This window comes from Saccopteryx leptura, chromosome 2 (genome assembly GCF_036850995.1).
Source record: "Saccopteryx leptura isolate mSacLep1 chromosome 2, mSacLep1_pri_phased_curated, whole genome shotgun sequence".
Classification (NCBI taxonomy): Eukaryota; Metazoa; Chordata; class Mammalia; order Chiroptera; family Emballonuridae; genus Saccopteryx; species Saccopteryx leptura.
The window spans coordinates 148,243,586-148,257,822 of NC_089504.1; the positions used below are offsets into that span (position 1 = coordinate 148,243,586).

At 37.2% G+C, this 14,237-nt stretch overlaps 1 protein-coding gene across 4 annotated transcripts in view; it reads right to left on the reverse strand.

Moving 5' to 3' along the window:
• The window catches only part of SLC38A4 (solute carrier family 38 member 4), a 62,843-nt gene that overhangs the window by 25,983 nt on the left and 22,623 nt on the right, over positions 1-14,237 (reverse strand). For 2 of the 4 annotated variants that reach the window (XM_066369031.1, XM_066369033.1), the window contains exons 2-3: positions 13,816-13,955; positions 12,722-12,779 (exon numbers count right to left, since the gene is read on the reverse strand). The gene's annotated coding sequence lies outside the window, so the exon portion shown is untranslated. The remainder of the gene's footprint in view (positions 1-12,721; positions 12,780-13,815; positions 13,956-14,237) is intronic. The other 2 variants (XM_066369030.1, XM_066369034.1) reach the window with 1 other exon arrangement.

Consider the following 14,237-nt stretch of genomic DNA (forward strand, 5'->3'; position numbering starts at 1 on the left):
GTCAAGTCTCCTTCTGTCAGCATTTACCCCCCCCCTTTACTCTCTTCTATCTCCTAGAAGCTTTAGATATTTGTAAGCAGATTGTGTGACTTAAAAGAAAGTGAGACAAAAGTAAATTGTTGGCAAAGCAAGATCTACCAATACAGAATCTATCAGAGACTTTACCAGCAGTAACATACAACAGTTACTACTTTAATTTACTAATTGTGCGTGAAAGAATTAACACCACCAAAGTGCTTGATAACCTGCAACAGAGGGTAGAATCAGGTGCAGGGAGCCCCTTTCCAGGCACTTGGATCATAAAGCCAAAGAACAGTAACAAAAGGAACTACAGGTTTGTCTTTGAATCAGCATCAGTCACCATTTATATAAAATTAAAATACAGTTTAACAACAAAGAAATTCAGCTTTTAGACTCTTCTCTACCTTTAATTCACTAGATCTCAGCAAATTATTTAACTATTTGCCTTTTATTTTCCTCAATTGTAACTGAAAAGGGGTTGACTGGAATTGTAAAAAAAAAATTGGGTTACGACTCAGTTCCAGTCCTACGACAGTAACATAACTGGAATTTTGGTGTAAGTCAAAACACACTCTAGCCTAAGTCACTTAACCAATCCTAACACAGTTTAAAATCATAAGCTAGAATATAAAAACACAACACAAAAAAGGAAAAGGACATAAGTATACCATACTGTACACTGTACTGTAAAAACAGAAAATAAGTATATAAAAAGGTATGACACTAACGGTATAAGCTGAAACATTCATGTCTCAATTTTTTTAAGTTTTTATGCAAGTGAGCATCATAAACTTGAGATGTTGTATGTTGACACTGTCATAACCAGAGGACCCCCTGTGTTTGGTTGGAATCTATCATGTTGTTGATACAATTTCTTCTGAAATTTTTACAATTAGAATCATTTAATTTGGCCCTGGCCAGTTGGCTTAGCCGTAGAACATCACCTGGAGTGTGAAAGTCCCAGGTTTGATTACCAGTCAGGGCACACAGGAGAAGGGACCATCTGCTTCTCTAGCTCTCCCCCCTCCCCTTCCTCTCTTTTTCTCTTTCTTCCCCTTCTGCAGCCATGGCTCATTGGAGCAAGTTGGCCCCATGCACTGAGGCTAGCTCCATGGCTTTGTCTCAGGCACTAAAGTGGCTCAGTTGCCAAGCAACAGAGCAGCGGCCCCAGATGGGCAGAGCATCAGCCGCAGATGAGGGTGCCCAAGTGGAGCCCAGTTGGGGCACATGCAGTAGTCAGTCTCTCTGCCCCCCTGCCTCTCACTTAATGATAAAAAAGAAAAAAGAATCATTCCATTCTTTTCAAACTCAGTTGAAGGGCGAGTAATGAAATTGGTTCTGGAATGTGCAGCAGGTAAGGAAATTCTGAGCAGAGAAACTAACAAAAACTGCTTCAGAACTCATGTAATTCATAAATCCTCTAACAAAAATATACATATAAACACATGGAAATGTTTACACAATCTAGTGCTGCTGCAACATATCTGTGGAAGGCAACTGACACTCCAAATTACAAAAGTTACAAAATACATATGGAAACTCAGTAGTATGAGTGTCAGTAGTCATTAGAAACAACAAGATTCATACCTGAGTAACTATATAGATAGCAGAGCAATTTAAAAAGGACTTAAAAATTCATATAATACAAATAATAAAAACATTTAAAAGAAGTAATAGCACTATAGAATAAAAACATTATAAAGGAAGAACAGCTAGATTTAAAAGGAGCCAAAAAAATAATTCTAAAAATAAAATATAGTCACTTAAATAAAGAAAACTCAGTTGAAGGGCGAGTAATGAAATTGGAAGATAGATCTGTGGAAATCACCCAAATTATATTACAAGACGATAAAGAAAAATATGAAGTTAGGGGACATGAGTGAAAACAAGAATAAGAAGTTAACACACACTCTAATAGTTATTCTAATATGAGAGAAGTGTGAGATTAGGGAGAGACAAAATAGGAAGACATAATGGAGCACACTGTCTAGAACTGCAAAAGAAGATGGTAGTTCTCAGGCTTCTAAAATAGCACACAGTACTTTAAGCAGAAAGAATAAAAATTAAATATCTATTAATATGAGTATTAATAAGGTAGTGTAAAATATCAAAAATAAAGAGAAAAATCTTAAAAGTTGCCAGAGAGAAGTCAGACATGCATATGGTTAAGAGGAAAAAAAATAAAATCCTGTATTAAACGAGTACAAAGATTTCTCCCACCCATCACGCAAGCCAGCATCACTTCTCAGCAGCAACCACTAATGACAGTCTCAGATTTTAGTTCTTCATTTAAATTTAGTCATTCTAAATTTAAGTTATTCACTAAAACCTCTCTGACTTGGTTTACTAACTCTAGAGTGCTACGTAGGAGAGATAGGGGAATTACATACTTCTTTCTGTCCTTCCTTATCACATACTTCTAACAGTTTTAGTTTATGAAATACTGTGACAAAGTTGAGATTCGTATTTTCATACTCTTCCATAAAGCAAATGAATTTCTTATAATTTTCCATACATTATTTCTACACACTAAGGACCAGTAATTAGGATTTACAACATTGTGATTGTGTAAATAGTATGCCCCAAAGAACTGAGTGGTATATTTGACTAGATAATAAATGAAATATAATCCTCTATTACTCAAATCTTGTAAGTAAACTTGCCATACGTTTTCCTTTCTGAATGGTTTCCTCCTCCACCCTCTGTGCCTCATTCATCTGCCAGTACTTCCTGAATGCCTTTCCATCTTCTTTCTTCAAGTTTGTTCAGTGTGGTAAAATACTATTTGGAATTTTTTTTTTCACACAACATGTCCAAGTTTATAAACAAAATTTCTGACTTGCTTTATGTTGGAAAATGTTTTTTACCTTGCCCTAAAACTCAGTTGAATGAATTCTGGATTCAAAATCATCTCCCTTCGTAATGTTGAAAACATTTGCCTCTGACTTCCAGTTTCTGCTGATGTGTCTGATTCTGATTTCTTTGATTTCCATCTGACTGATTCTAGAATTTTTCTCCTTCTTATCTGAAATTTCTCTAGTCTGCAACTAGATGTGAATAGTTTTAAAAATTCATCTTATTCAGTATGTGTAGAGTCCATTTTATTAAAAGACTTGTATCTTTCTTCTGATCAGAAAAATATTCTGTTATTTTAAAACTGTTTCTTCTCCCTGTATTTATTCCTTTTAAAACTTGTATTAGTTAATATTAGACCATTTGATCTATATCATCGAATTTTCTCCTTTATTTTCTCCCTCTTAGTCTTATTACTCAGCATTCAGGGACATATCCGTGATGTTATGTCTAAAATAATATATTTGATCTTCTGATGCACGATATTGTGATGTAGTAAGAAATATATATTTGGTCTTCTTCTCAGGTTCCCAGGCACAGAGCTCCCAATGAATTCAATACATTAATGTTTGTTTTTTGTCTCCAGTTCCTGAAATAGTTCTGAAATAATAAAGGTGAAAGGAATGTCTTTTGTTACTCCTAGTAAGTCCCTTTGAACCACACTTGAGTTTATGTTAATGATGTGACTTTTGGAAAGCCCTACGGATGGGGCGAGTTGCCAGGGAATCAATCTTGTGACTAGAAGGCTGAAACTTCAGCACCACTCCCCCAACCTCCTGGGTGAGGGGAAGGGCTAGAGGTCGGCTTCATCAATGATTTCATCAATCATGCCTAAGTAATGAAGCCTCCATAAAAATCCTAGCAGAACTGGTGCACACATGGAATTTTGGGGAGGATAGCACACCAGGAGAGGACATGGAAACTCTGACCCCTCCCTTCTTACCTTGCCCTATGCATCTCTGCCATCTGGCTGTGTTATAAATTCTTATAATAAACCAGCAATCTAGTAAGTAAACTGTTTTTCCGAAGTTCTGTGAACAATTCTGGAGAATTATTGAATTCTATTTATAGCTGGTTGATCAGAAGTACAGGGATGTCTGGACTTTCGACTGCATCTAACGTGGGGCATTCTTGTGGGATGAGCCCTTAGCCTGTGAGATTTGACAGTAACTCCTGTAGACAGTACCAGAATTGAATTGAATTGTCAGATACCCAGCTGGTGTTAGAGAATTGGTGAGCGTGGAGAAAACACACACACACACACATTTGGAATCTGAAGGAAATATTGAGAGTAGAGTAGATAAACATTGTTTACTTTAAAACTGTATCTATTATATTTTTCAACCTGTTCACTAATTATTTTTCACAGTCATATTTTTAATTTCTAATTATTTGTTCCTCTAGCTTCCCCTTTTTCTTGCATTACCTTTTTTTGTTTGTTTTCAGATGCACTATTTTCTCAACTCTCAGAATGCTCATTGGAAGTTTTCAAGCATTCCTTTTGTTCTTTAAATTATGTATTTTTTTTTCTGGAGTTAGTTACTCTGTTCATTTTGGCTCTTCTCTTTCATGCTGCTGATTTTCCTTAAATTCTTAGTGGTCCTTGGTTGTCTATTCATATTTATGAATGAAAAGTATACCGGTTAGCTTAGACAGCTGGTACACAGGGTTTCTCTGAAATCCTGCAGGCCCATGTCACTGATGTCACCCTGTAGGTCCTATGTCAGTGGCTTCTCTGCACTTGTGTGTGTGTGGAGCACCTTGGAAGAGCCCAGTCCCAGACACAGCTGGCACTGTGGGAGAGAGAGATTCCTCTGGGAACAGAATGCTGTGATGTATTTTCCTCTGGTGCTTCCATTCCTGCTGTTGCCCATCTGTGTCTGCTGTGGAGACCCTTATACCTATTCTAGCACCCATTCTCAGGTTTTCTTCACAAACTAGACCACAGCCTTATCCTAGGGGCAAAAGTAGCAGGCCAAACTGACCAAGACGTCCACACTGAGGTTGCTTGGTAAATACATGGTCGTTGTCTGCCTGTGACCCAATCCTTCTCTTGGTACAGGGTGGGCAAAAGTAGGTTTACAGTTGTGAATACTTAAAACACAGAGTTTATTCTTGTATTATTATTTATTTATTATTGCATTATTTTCCATACAAACAACTGTAAACCTACTTTTGTCCCACCCTGAATATTGACTTTACTCGAACCGCTACCAGACTCCCTCTGGTACTCCCTCTACGTACTCTGGTTCTTTCTCTCTTTCACAGATTGTTCTAGCCCTATTTGTTGGCTAACTTCTAGAAAGTCTTCAAAACTTCTGTTTGCTAATAACACCACTATTATTTTTCAGAGCTTTTATCTTTCTTTAAAATGTATATTTTGTTGGAAGTTTCATTGCTTGAATTCCTCGAAGTCCTAAGCCTCCCTTCTTCCAATACACTCCTAAGGCTCTCTACACCACGACTCCTCAAGTTCATCTTTAGCCCGGGCCTTGACTCTGGTCTCCAGTTCCATGTGTCTGTGGCTTAACTGATGTATATATACACTTGCATATTTCAAAGGTTGTTTAAATTTAGCCCTTTGAGTAGTAAAAATGTTCATGTACCACCTTCTGCCTCCTGACCATCCAGAGTATGATCATACAAAAATTTTTTTAAAAAAATGTGTAAGGTAACATTAAAAAAGGGAAAATTTAGGCCTTAGCCCAGGGGTACGGAACCTATGGCTCGCGAGCCAGATGTGGCTCTTTTGATGGCTGCATCTGGCTCACAGACAAATCTTTAATAAAAAATAATAATAACATTAAAAATATAAAACATTCTCATGTATTACAATTCATTCATTTCCTACCACTCATGTTCATAGTTGCGGGTTCATAGTTGTGTACAATCACAGCTGTCTTCTAGGGCAACACCAAATTTTTATGCATAATGTACATGGGTCATTGTATGGTTCTCATGGAATTACATTTTAAAATATGTGGCATTCATGGCTCTCTCAGCCTAGCCGGCTGGCTCAGCAGTAGAGCCCAATGTGTGGAAGTCCCGAGTTTGATTCTTGGTCAGGGCACACAGGAGAAGCACCCATCTGCTTCTCCACCCTTCTCCCTCTCCTTCCTCTCTCTCTCTCTCTTCCCCTCCCACATCAAAGGCTCCATTTCAGCAAAGTTGGCCCAGGCACTGAGGATGGCTTCATGGCCTCTGCCTCAGGTGCTAGAATGGCTCCTGCCACAATGGAGCAACACCCCAGATGGGCAGAGCATCACCCCCTGATGGGTATGTGAGGTGGATCCCAGTCTGACACATGTGGGAGTTTGTCTGACTGCCTCCCCACTTCTAACTTCAGAAAAATACAAAAAAAAAAAAAAGGCAAATGTGTGTTCTTCTTGTTTCCATAAATCAGTTATCAAACAAATGTGATTTTAAGTTAATAAAACTGTAACTGAAACATTTCATTTTTTGAAAAAATACTCACTCTCAGGGATCAGCGAGCATGAAAAAACTCACTACTCAAAGGGTTAATGTGTCCAAAATCTAACTTGTGACAGTCCTCTCCTCTTTCAATGTTTCCTATCCAAAAAACATTGTTACCCTTTGTCCACTGACTGGAGCAGAAATATCAGTCTTCTATTACAATGTTTTCTTTCTTTTACCTGGCATCCAGTCCTTTACCAAGTCTGGTTGATTTTACAAGTGACTCAAGTATTTCTCAAATTAGTCTACTTCCATTACTTTCACTAACACTCTTGTCTAAGCCATGATCATTTCTTACATGGTCAATTATAACAATCCCAATTGATGTCCTTCAATCCTCCCTTGCCCACCTACTCAGTTTTCACACAATAGCCAGAGTGAACAAACTTAGATCATTTGCTTAAAACCCTTTATTGTCTTCCTTTTACCCTTAGGATAAGGTCTGAAGTTCTCAACTTGCCCACAAGGTTCTATGTGGTCCGCCTACTTTTCTGGTCTTACCTCCTTCCACATCCTTCCCACCTTGGTTTTCTAGCTGCCTACTCTTCAGAGGCTCACCTTGTTCTCTACCATCTCAGGCCATTCTCAAAATCGGATCGTGGTGCCTGCAATATTCTACCCCTCCAGTGTCCCACACTTTATTTAGTGAACCCCTCTAGAAGGTTCCAGTAGTACACATGTTGGCAGTCCTGGGGACTTCAGTTAAAGTCTCTTTCACTTTGTACTTATTCATAGGAACCATACTGAGTTCATTCACAATAAGCTATGCTAACCCCAGAATTATAAAAAGAAAGACTATCATCAAATGATCACGTGGCACTTACTACACACCAGACATTGTCATAGGGCTTCATGTCTAACAACTGATTTAGTATTCACAGCGGCCCTCTGACGCCAGTGCTATTTTTGTTCTTATTCTCATTTTACAGATGAGGTAATGGAGGCACGGAGAGGTTAAGTAGCCTCCGTGACTTGCCACCTCTGGACAGCTGGCTGTCCCTGCCACTAAGAACTAAAGCCCAGATGGGGAACTGAAACTATGGGTTTGGTGATAAATAAAAGTGGGTAGAAAGCCTGGACAAATTAACTATCTTCTTACTTGTTTGTCTTCCCACCTGTAAAATGAGGAAAATAATCATTTATCACAAAACAGTACTGTGAGAGTTTAAATGATATTATAAGTGTCAAAGTTCGGCATCTGGTAGGCCCTCGATAAGATTAAATCAGTATTTTATATGCATGTCTATACATGCATATAGTTTACTTCAGGCAGTTATAAAAGGGGACTTTTTGATTCTCTTAAAATTTATTCATTGATTTTAGAGAGAGAGAGCAAGAGGAAAAGAGAGAGAGAGAAACATCAATCTGTTTCTGTACACGCCCCGACTGGGAATCAAACCAGCAACCTTTCTGTATCTGGATGATGCTCTGAGCCATCTGGCCAGAGCTGAATTTATAGTTCTCAAAACTTTCACAAACATTGAAGAAAGGTAGGTACCCCTTCACAAATAAGGAAATTGAAACCTAAACTTATGCTACTTTACCATATATAAAATACTTACTCCACTCTCTTTTGAGGTAATATAATATGATAATATGCCCCATGTAGTGGTTTAAGACCTTGGCCCCTAACTCAAATTTTGCCAAGTCAAGAGACATCTTTTCTCACAAAAGTAGAAACACATTTTCAGAGCTCACATCTTAAGTTTTGAAGATTGTATGTTGCCTGCAGCACAAAGTACCTACTTTGAAGCCTTTACACAACACCATAATTCCTAACATTTAATCTCATGATTATCCTTACTATTCTACTTCAGTTTAGAAGTATTGTATAGACTGTATTTATTTATTCACTCAACAAATACTGAGAATGAACATGAGCGAGAAACTATGAACAATAAAAAGTATGAATAACATAGAATCTTTGCACCTGATGAATTTATTTAGTAGAGAAAACAGATTTTTGAACAAACTATTATAATGTAATTTACACTTTTACTTTTTTCTCTGAATAAATACTTATTGAACTAATCAGTGATTCACTGCCTAGTTAGACTAGAAAAGAATGATACTGGCAAACACCATGACTGAAAAGTATAATAGACTAATAGGATAATCATATGTTACATAATAGAATTTTCACGGGCATAGATTCTGTTGCCCCTGCCCATGTCAGTGCCAGACCTCCCTTCACCCACTGCTCACAGTGGACTCTGGCCATCACTACTGACACCTCTGACTCTCTATCCTGACCCCCCCTCAAATCCAATCTATCACCAAATGCTATCAATTCTTCTTTCAAGATTTAAAGAAAAATTTATTTACTTCTCTCTTATGACCATTATTGTTATGCCAAATAACTACCTGCTCAATGTCTTTTTTTTTTTTTTGTGGTGACAGAGACAGCGAGAGTCAGAGAGAGGGACAGACAGGAAGGGAGAGAGATGAGAAACATCAATTCTTCGTTGCGGCTCCTTAGTTGTTCATTGATTGCTTTCTCATATGTGTCTTGACAGGGAGGCTACAGCAGACCGAGTGACCCCTTGCTCAAGCCAGCGACCTTGGGCTCAAGCTGGGAAGTCTTGCTCAAACCAGATGAGCCCGCGCTCAAGCTGGCAACCTCGGGGTCTCGAACCTGGGTCCTCCACATCCCAGTCCGATGCTCTATCAACTGCACTATCACCTGGTCAGACCCTGCTCAATGTCTTAAAATGGTTTTTTCATATCTTTTTAAAATAGAGTCAAATTTCCTAATAGGCTATAAGGCTCTACATACTTTAACCTGACCTAGCTTTTTAGTCCCCTATTGAAACTCACCTCCCCTCACTCACTAGATACACTGGACTCTTTCATTTCTGCACTGTCACCCCAAGACCTTTTAACATGCTGTTCCCTCTGCCTAGAATGCTCTTCCCCACATTCTTAACCCAGGTGTCTCCCAGAGTAACTGAAAGAATCTGAAAATCTTTAACTGCCATGTGCTCAGAGAGGCCCCACATTGAAACTCACTCCCCTGTTTCCTGTTCCCATACATGTTCTCCTCTGCCTCCCAGTGCTTGTCATACTTTGCGCCACGCACAACATGCACAACACACTTTGCAAACATGCACGTGTTTAGTTGGGACTGTTTCATAAATAACTATCTCTGCCACTAGGCAGAAAGCTTCATGAGGGTGAAAACCATGTCTGGTTTGTAGACTCCACATATTCCCAATATCTAGCACAGGGCTTGGTGTGATAGTCCACTAAAACCAATGCATCTTTATATGATGTCATTTTTAGAAAAAAGTATGCATTCTTATTATTCATTTATAGGCTAATATTTCAAAGCGAGATAAAAAGTTTTCCTCTGGTAACCAGAATAAAGAACAGCTTTGTTGCACAGTAAATGTTCAAAATTATTCTAAAAGAAAAATCAAATTTAATTTGACAGAACTTTGTGTAGTCTCGCCTTCCTTTCCAATGAAGTTAAGTTGCTCTGTGACTTAAAGACATTTTGCAGAAATAGACTGGACATTCCAGTGCAGTAGTCTGCATTGTTACTTCAATCACTTATTCATGAAGATGCAAATTGAAACTTGCGACAAAAGTATTTAGAATATTATCATCAATAGAAGACTTTGTATCATCACATTTATTAAAAGATGTCAAAATATCCTAACTAGCTGATTCTTTATATTCAAATTCTTGTTTTTGAACATTATAATGTCTTGTTCTTTAAATAGACTAAGACACTGAGGATCAAAGATTCTCAAAAAAGCAAAATTTCTCAAATTTTTACTTATGTTGTTCAAAGAACATCAACTTTGGAAAGCAAAAGTGTTCTTGAGTCAAGAGGCAAAAGTTATGACCTTCCCTGTTTACTGCAAACATTTATTTTACCTGATAAGCGGAAGTGGAAAGGGAACTAGCATGGCCAGAGCACTTCCCACCACCCCTATCTGTTTTGTCTTTCATGCCAACCTAGTTCTACAAATCTACTCTGAAATCTAGATTAAGGTAGCAGATAGCCTCACTTGTCATTCACCCTTTGGCTGAGCAAGCAGCAAGTAGCTGGCCATGCAACTTCTAAACGCCAGACAACCTGGGATCCAGGGAACTGATTTAAATCCACATACAAAATGTATCTGAGACCAATGAGTGAGCTTAGCTTTGATGATGAAATCAACTGAATATTATTTTTATGTTAAATTCTCTTAATTTCCCAAACAATGCCATTCTAGTCACACATTGACAGGCAGATGGCTTGTTAGTCTCTGGTATGATTTCTCACAGAAATTAACTTCCATAAGAGCATTCACCACAGTCAGTCTGGAGTACATTTTAGGAAAGAAACTGCCAGTAACAGCAGAACTGTGTGTACTTGACTGCTCCCTATTTATTATTGGTGCTAATATTGTAGCATTTTCATTCCTTTCCTCTTCTTAGAGCTTAGAAATAAGATCTAGGGAGAACTGGAAAAGTTAAAATAAATAACCCCATAGCCCTGGCCGGTTGGCTCAGCAGTAGAGCGTCAGCCTAGCGTGCGGAGGACTCGGGTTCGATTCCCGGCCAGGGCACACAGGAGAAGCTCCCATTTGCTTCTCCACCCCTCCGCCGCGCTTTCCTCTCTGTCTCTCTCTTCCCCTCCCGCAGCCAAGGCTCCATTGGAGCAAAGATGGCCCGGGCGCTGGGGATGGCTCTGTGGCCTCTGCCTCAGGCACTAGAGTGGCTCTGGTCGCAACATGGCGACGCCCAGGATGGGCAGAGCATCGCCCCCTGGTGGGCAGAGCGTTGCCCCTGGTGGGCGTGCCGGGTGGATCCCGGTCGGGCGCATGCGGGAGTCTGTCTGACTGTCTCTCCCTGTTTCCAGCTTCAGAAAAAATGAAAGAAAAATAAATAAATAAATAAATAAATAACCCCATATTGAGGTCTTCTGCCTTTGCTAAAAATATTACATGCTTGCTAATATAAGAACTAAAGCAATCATTTGATGAGGTATAAAGGACTATTCATAAAATCTGAATATGTTATTTTGCTTACAAACTTTCTAGATCTGCTCTGAGGAGACATAGATTCTCTAGTCATCTTAAACATTAAAAGACATCTTAACTTTGTGCTTCAATTTTAGTCCCTATTTCCCCAAACAGCAGTTTCCATCAATGTACAGGGATATGTAGCATATATGATATTAACATAGAGAACTCTTTATGCTACACATGTTAATGCATGACTTTAATAAACTTACTGAATTTTGGATACAGTAAATTCCAAAATGTCTACATTTTATATAAGCAATAGTAAATCACCTGTAGAGGTACTTTTTTTTCTGAAAATAAATTAAATAACACAGTTATAGAAAACTCAAGAGTTTAGCTCTCAAAACTATAGGTGCCAATACTTAAATGTTACTGATACACTTCTCAGAAGTATAAACATAAAGACTTTTAACAAAATACCATAACATTATCTTAATATAAATCTGAACGACTTGAAGAGGTCGACTTGTAAAATAAATGACAATCTTTTCTAGAACACACACCTAAATTTTTTAGTTCATCAAAAATAAAACTTTCAGCCAACTGTCCGTGAATATGATCTATATCCTCAGTTCATATGTTTTTCTCAGTGAATTATAAAACACTCTTAGTCTCCATATACTCTGTAAGATACGCCAAATACAAGGATACCTAAATCCACTGAGAATTCTCCCCTGTCTAATTAATAAATTTGAGTGTAGCTCTATATTTAGATAATCGATTTCAGTCCTTCAAAATCTAAAACTATGTTTATATCCTATTCAATTACTCAGTTTCTTCTGGTAAATTTGCTCTAAAAATACACCATTAAATTGATCCCACAAGAAGACAAGGTGAGACACACTCTTTTTCACTTGACAATGATGCAGCTCAAACTCTTAGCCTTTTCACATCTGTTGCATATGATGTTCCTTCTTTAATTACTCCTTTTGTTTTCAAGATAAAGAAAATTTTCAATGTTATAAATTGAGACTGTACTTCTAAAATTTATATTTTTTCTTAAGACAAATTATGTCTACCCTTCACTCTATTCAGCAATTAACAGAGAGATATAAGTAACTAAACCCTTGTTACCTGCCAGCTTTGCAATGTTTTCCTTCCCTGTTATCCACTGTCCTGATTTTATGCTCAAACCTAAAACTATCTGAAAAAAACAACCCCAAAAACTGCAATCAGGATCTGGGTAAATAATTCAATGTCTCACATTATATTAAATTGATCTTTTTTTAATAAGAAATATGTTACCCAGGTCATATTTTCAAACTTTTAAATTTATAATGAACAATCAACACCATACAAACAAGAAAGGAAGCACTATTTTAACACTGCACATATTTAGGTAAAAACAGCTTTACCTTAATTATTCATCCAGTCCTGGTCAGTCTTTCCAGAATTGTTTGGAATGGCAGAGACCTGAAACAGAGTTGACTTAATATGAACCTCTGGGCATCTAGACAATGATTTAAAGACCAGTGGGCGTAAAGGAGACAAGCCAATCACCACCACCACCTTGCCCCAACACCTCCTCTGTCCAACTTGCGTCAGTTCTTAAAAAAAAAGAAAAGCTAAATCAGTTTACTGTTTCTCATTTGGATTAAACATCGGTTACACCAATTTCTATTTGCTTTTAGAATTTTGGCTTATACTCAACAAAATACTCACTTACTGAAAGTTCTACCTTGATCGGTGTCATTCTGTATCAAGATTCTATACTCAGGTTGACTGATAAATCTAGAATGTTAATTTTTCAAAATGTTTATGAACTGAAGTCAAAGTAGTACTACACACTAATAACAGAGGGACTGTTAGAAGAAATATTAGAAACAGAATGCATGGAACAGCAGGAGAATTATTCTAGTTTGGATTGTTGACTTATTTAAGGAAAACGTTATAAGGTATTGGATACTTTCAAATCGGACCAACTTAGTCAAGGTGCCATGAGGTTGGGAATCATAAGCCCTGTCACCACAGCTAACATTCCAAAGGAAGTGCGCTGGGCAAGCAAAACTATTTGGAGTTTTGTAAACAGACATTTTTCCCTTTCAAAAAATAAAACAAAACTACTTGGCTTTCCACAGATCAGAGGAAGAATTAAAATGTGTCGGCAAATAAATTTTTCTGTTATGAAAAAGTATCACATAGACTTATCCTGAAAGTGAAGTGAGAATAACATTTTAAAAATCATCCAGAAGGAGTCTTTGCCTTTTCACCATTTCTTTATATAATGACAATTTCCACATATTTTCAATGTTAAAAATTGAAAATTTATAACTAAAAGTCAATTTTTATAACATGAATAAACAATCTGATAAATATCAAAAGAAATGCTAGATTACAACAGTTGTGTTAATTCCCTATTTCTAGAAAAAAACAACTAAACATTGTTCTTAGCGTAAGAAATTCTTAAGTTGATTCAAGACATTAAACATTAAACAAAATGTCCAGTTACCCATTTCTCTTTTCCTTATCAAATGTGCTCATTTGGTCTATTAACATTAATATGGTGTATTTCCCTGTATTGTCTTTTAGTTGACTTGTTCTTTATCCTGTAGTTTTGTTTGTCCTTTATCAGATGAAAATCATTATGGTCTATGGAAAAAATAATAAGAAATATACTATTTTAATTTCAGGGAAATTTAAAGAATTTTTTTTTCAAATAATTTTCACCATTTAATTGTGAACTTTCCAATTTAAAATATCTTTCTGTTTGCAAAGTTATCAGTTGAGGTAAGATTAAGCAAGTAAAAACTGAAACAATTGTTAGAAAATTAATTACTTGTATCCTAGCAAAATCCCACTAGATAGTGAGTCAACTGAAAAGAAATGTACTACAAACCATGAATTTCATACTATGATATCATATAAAATAGG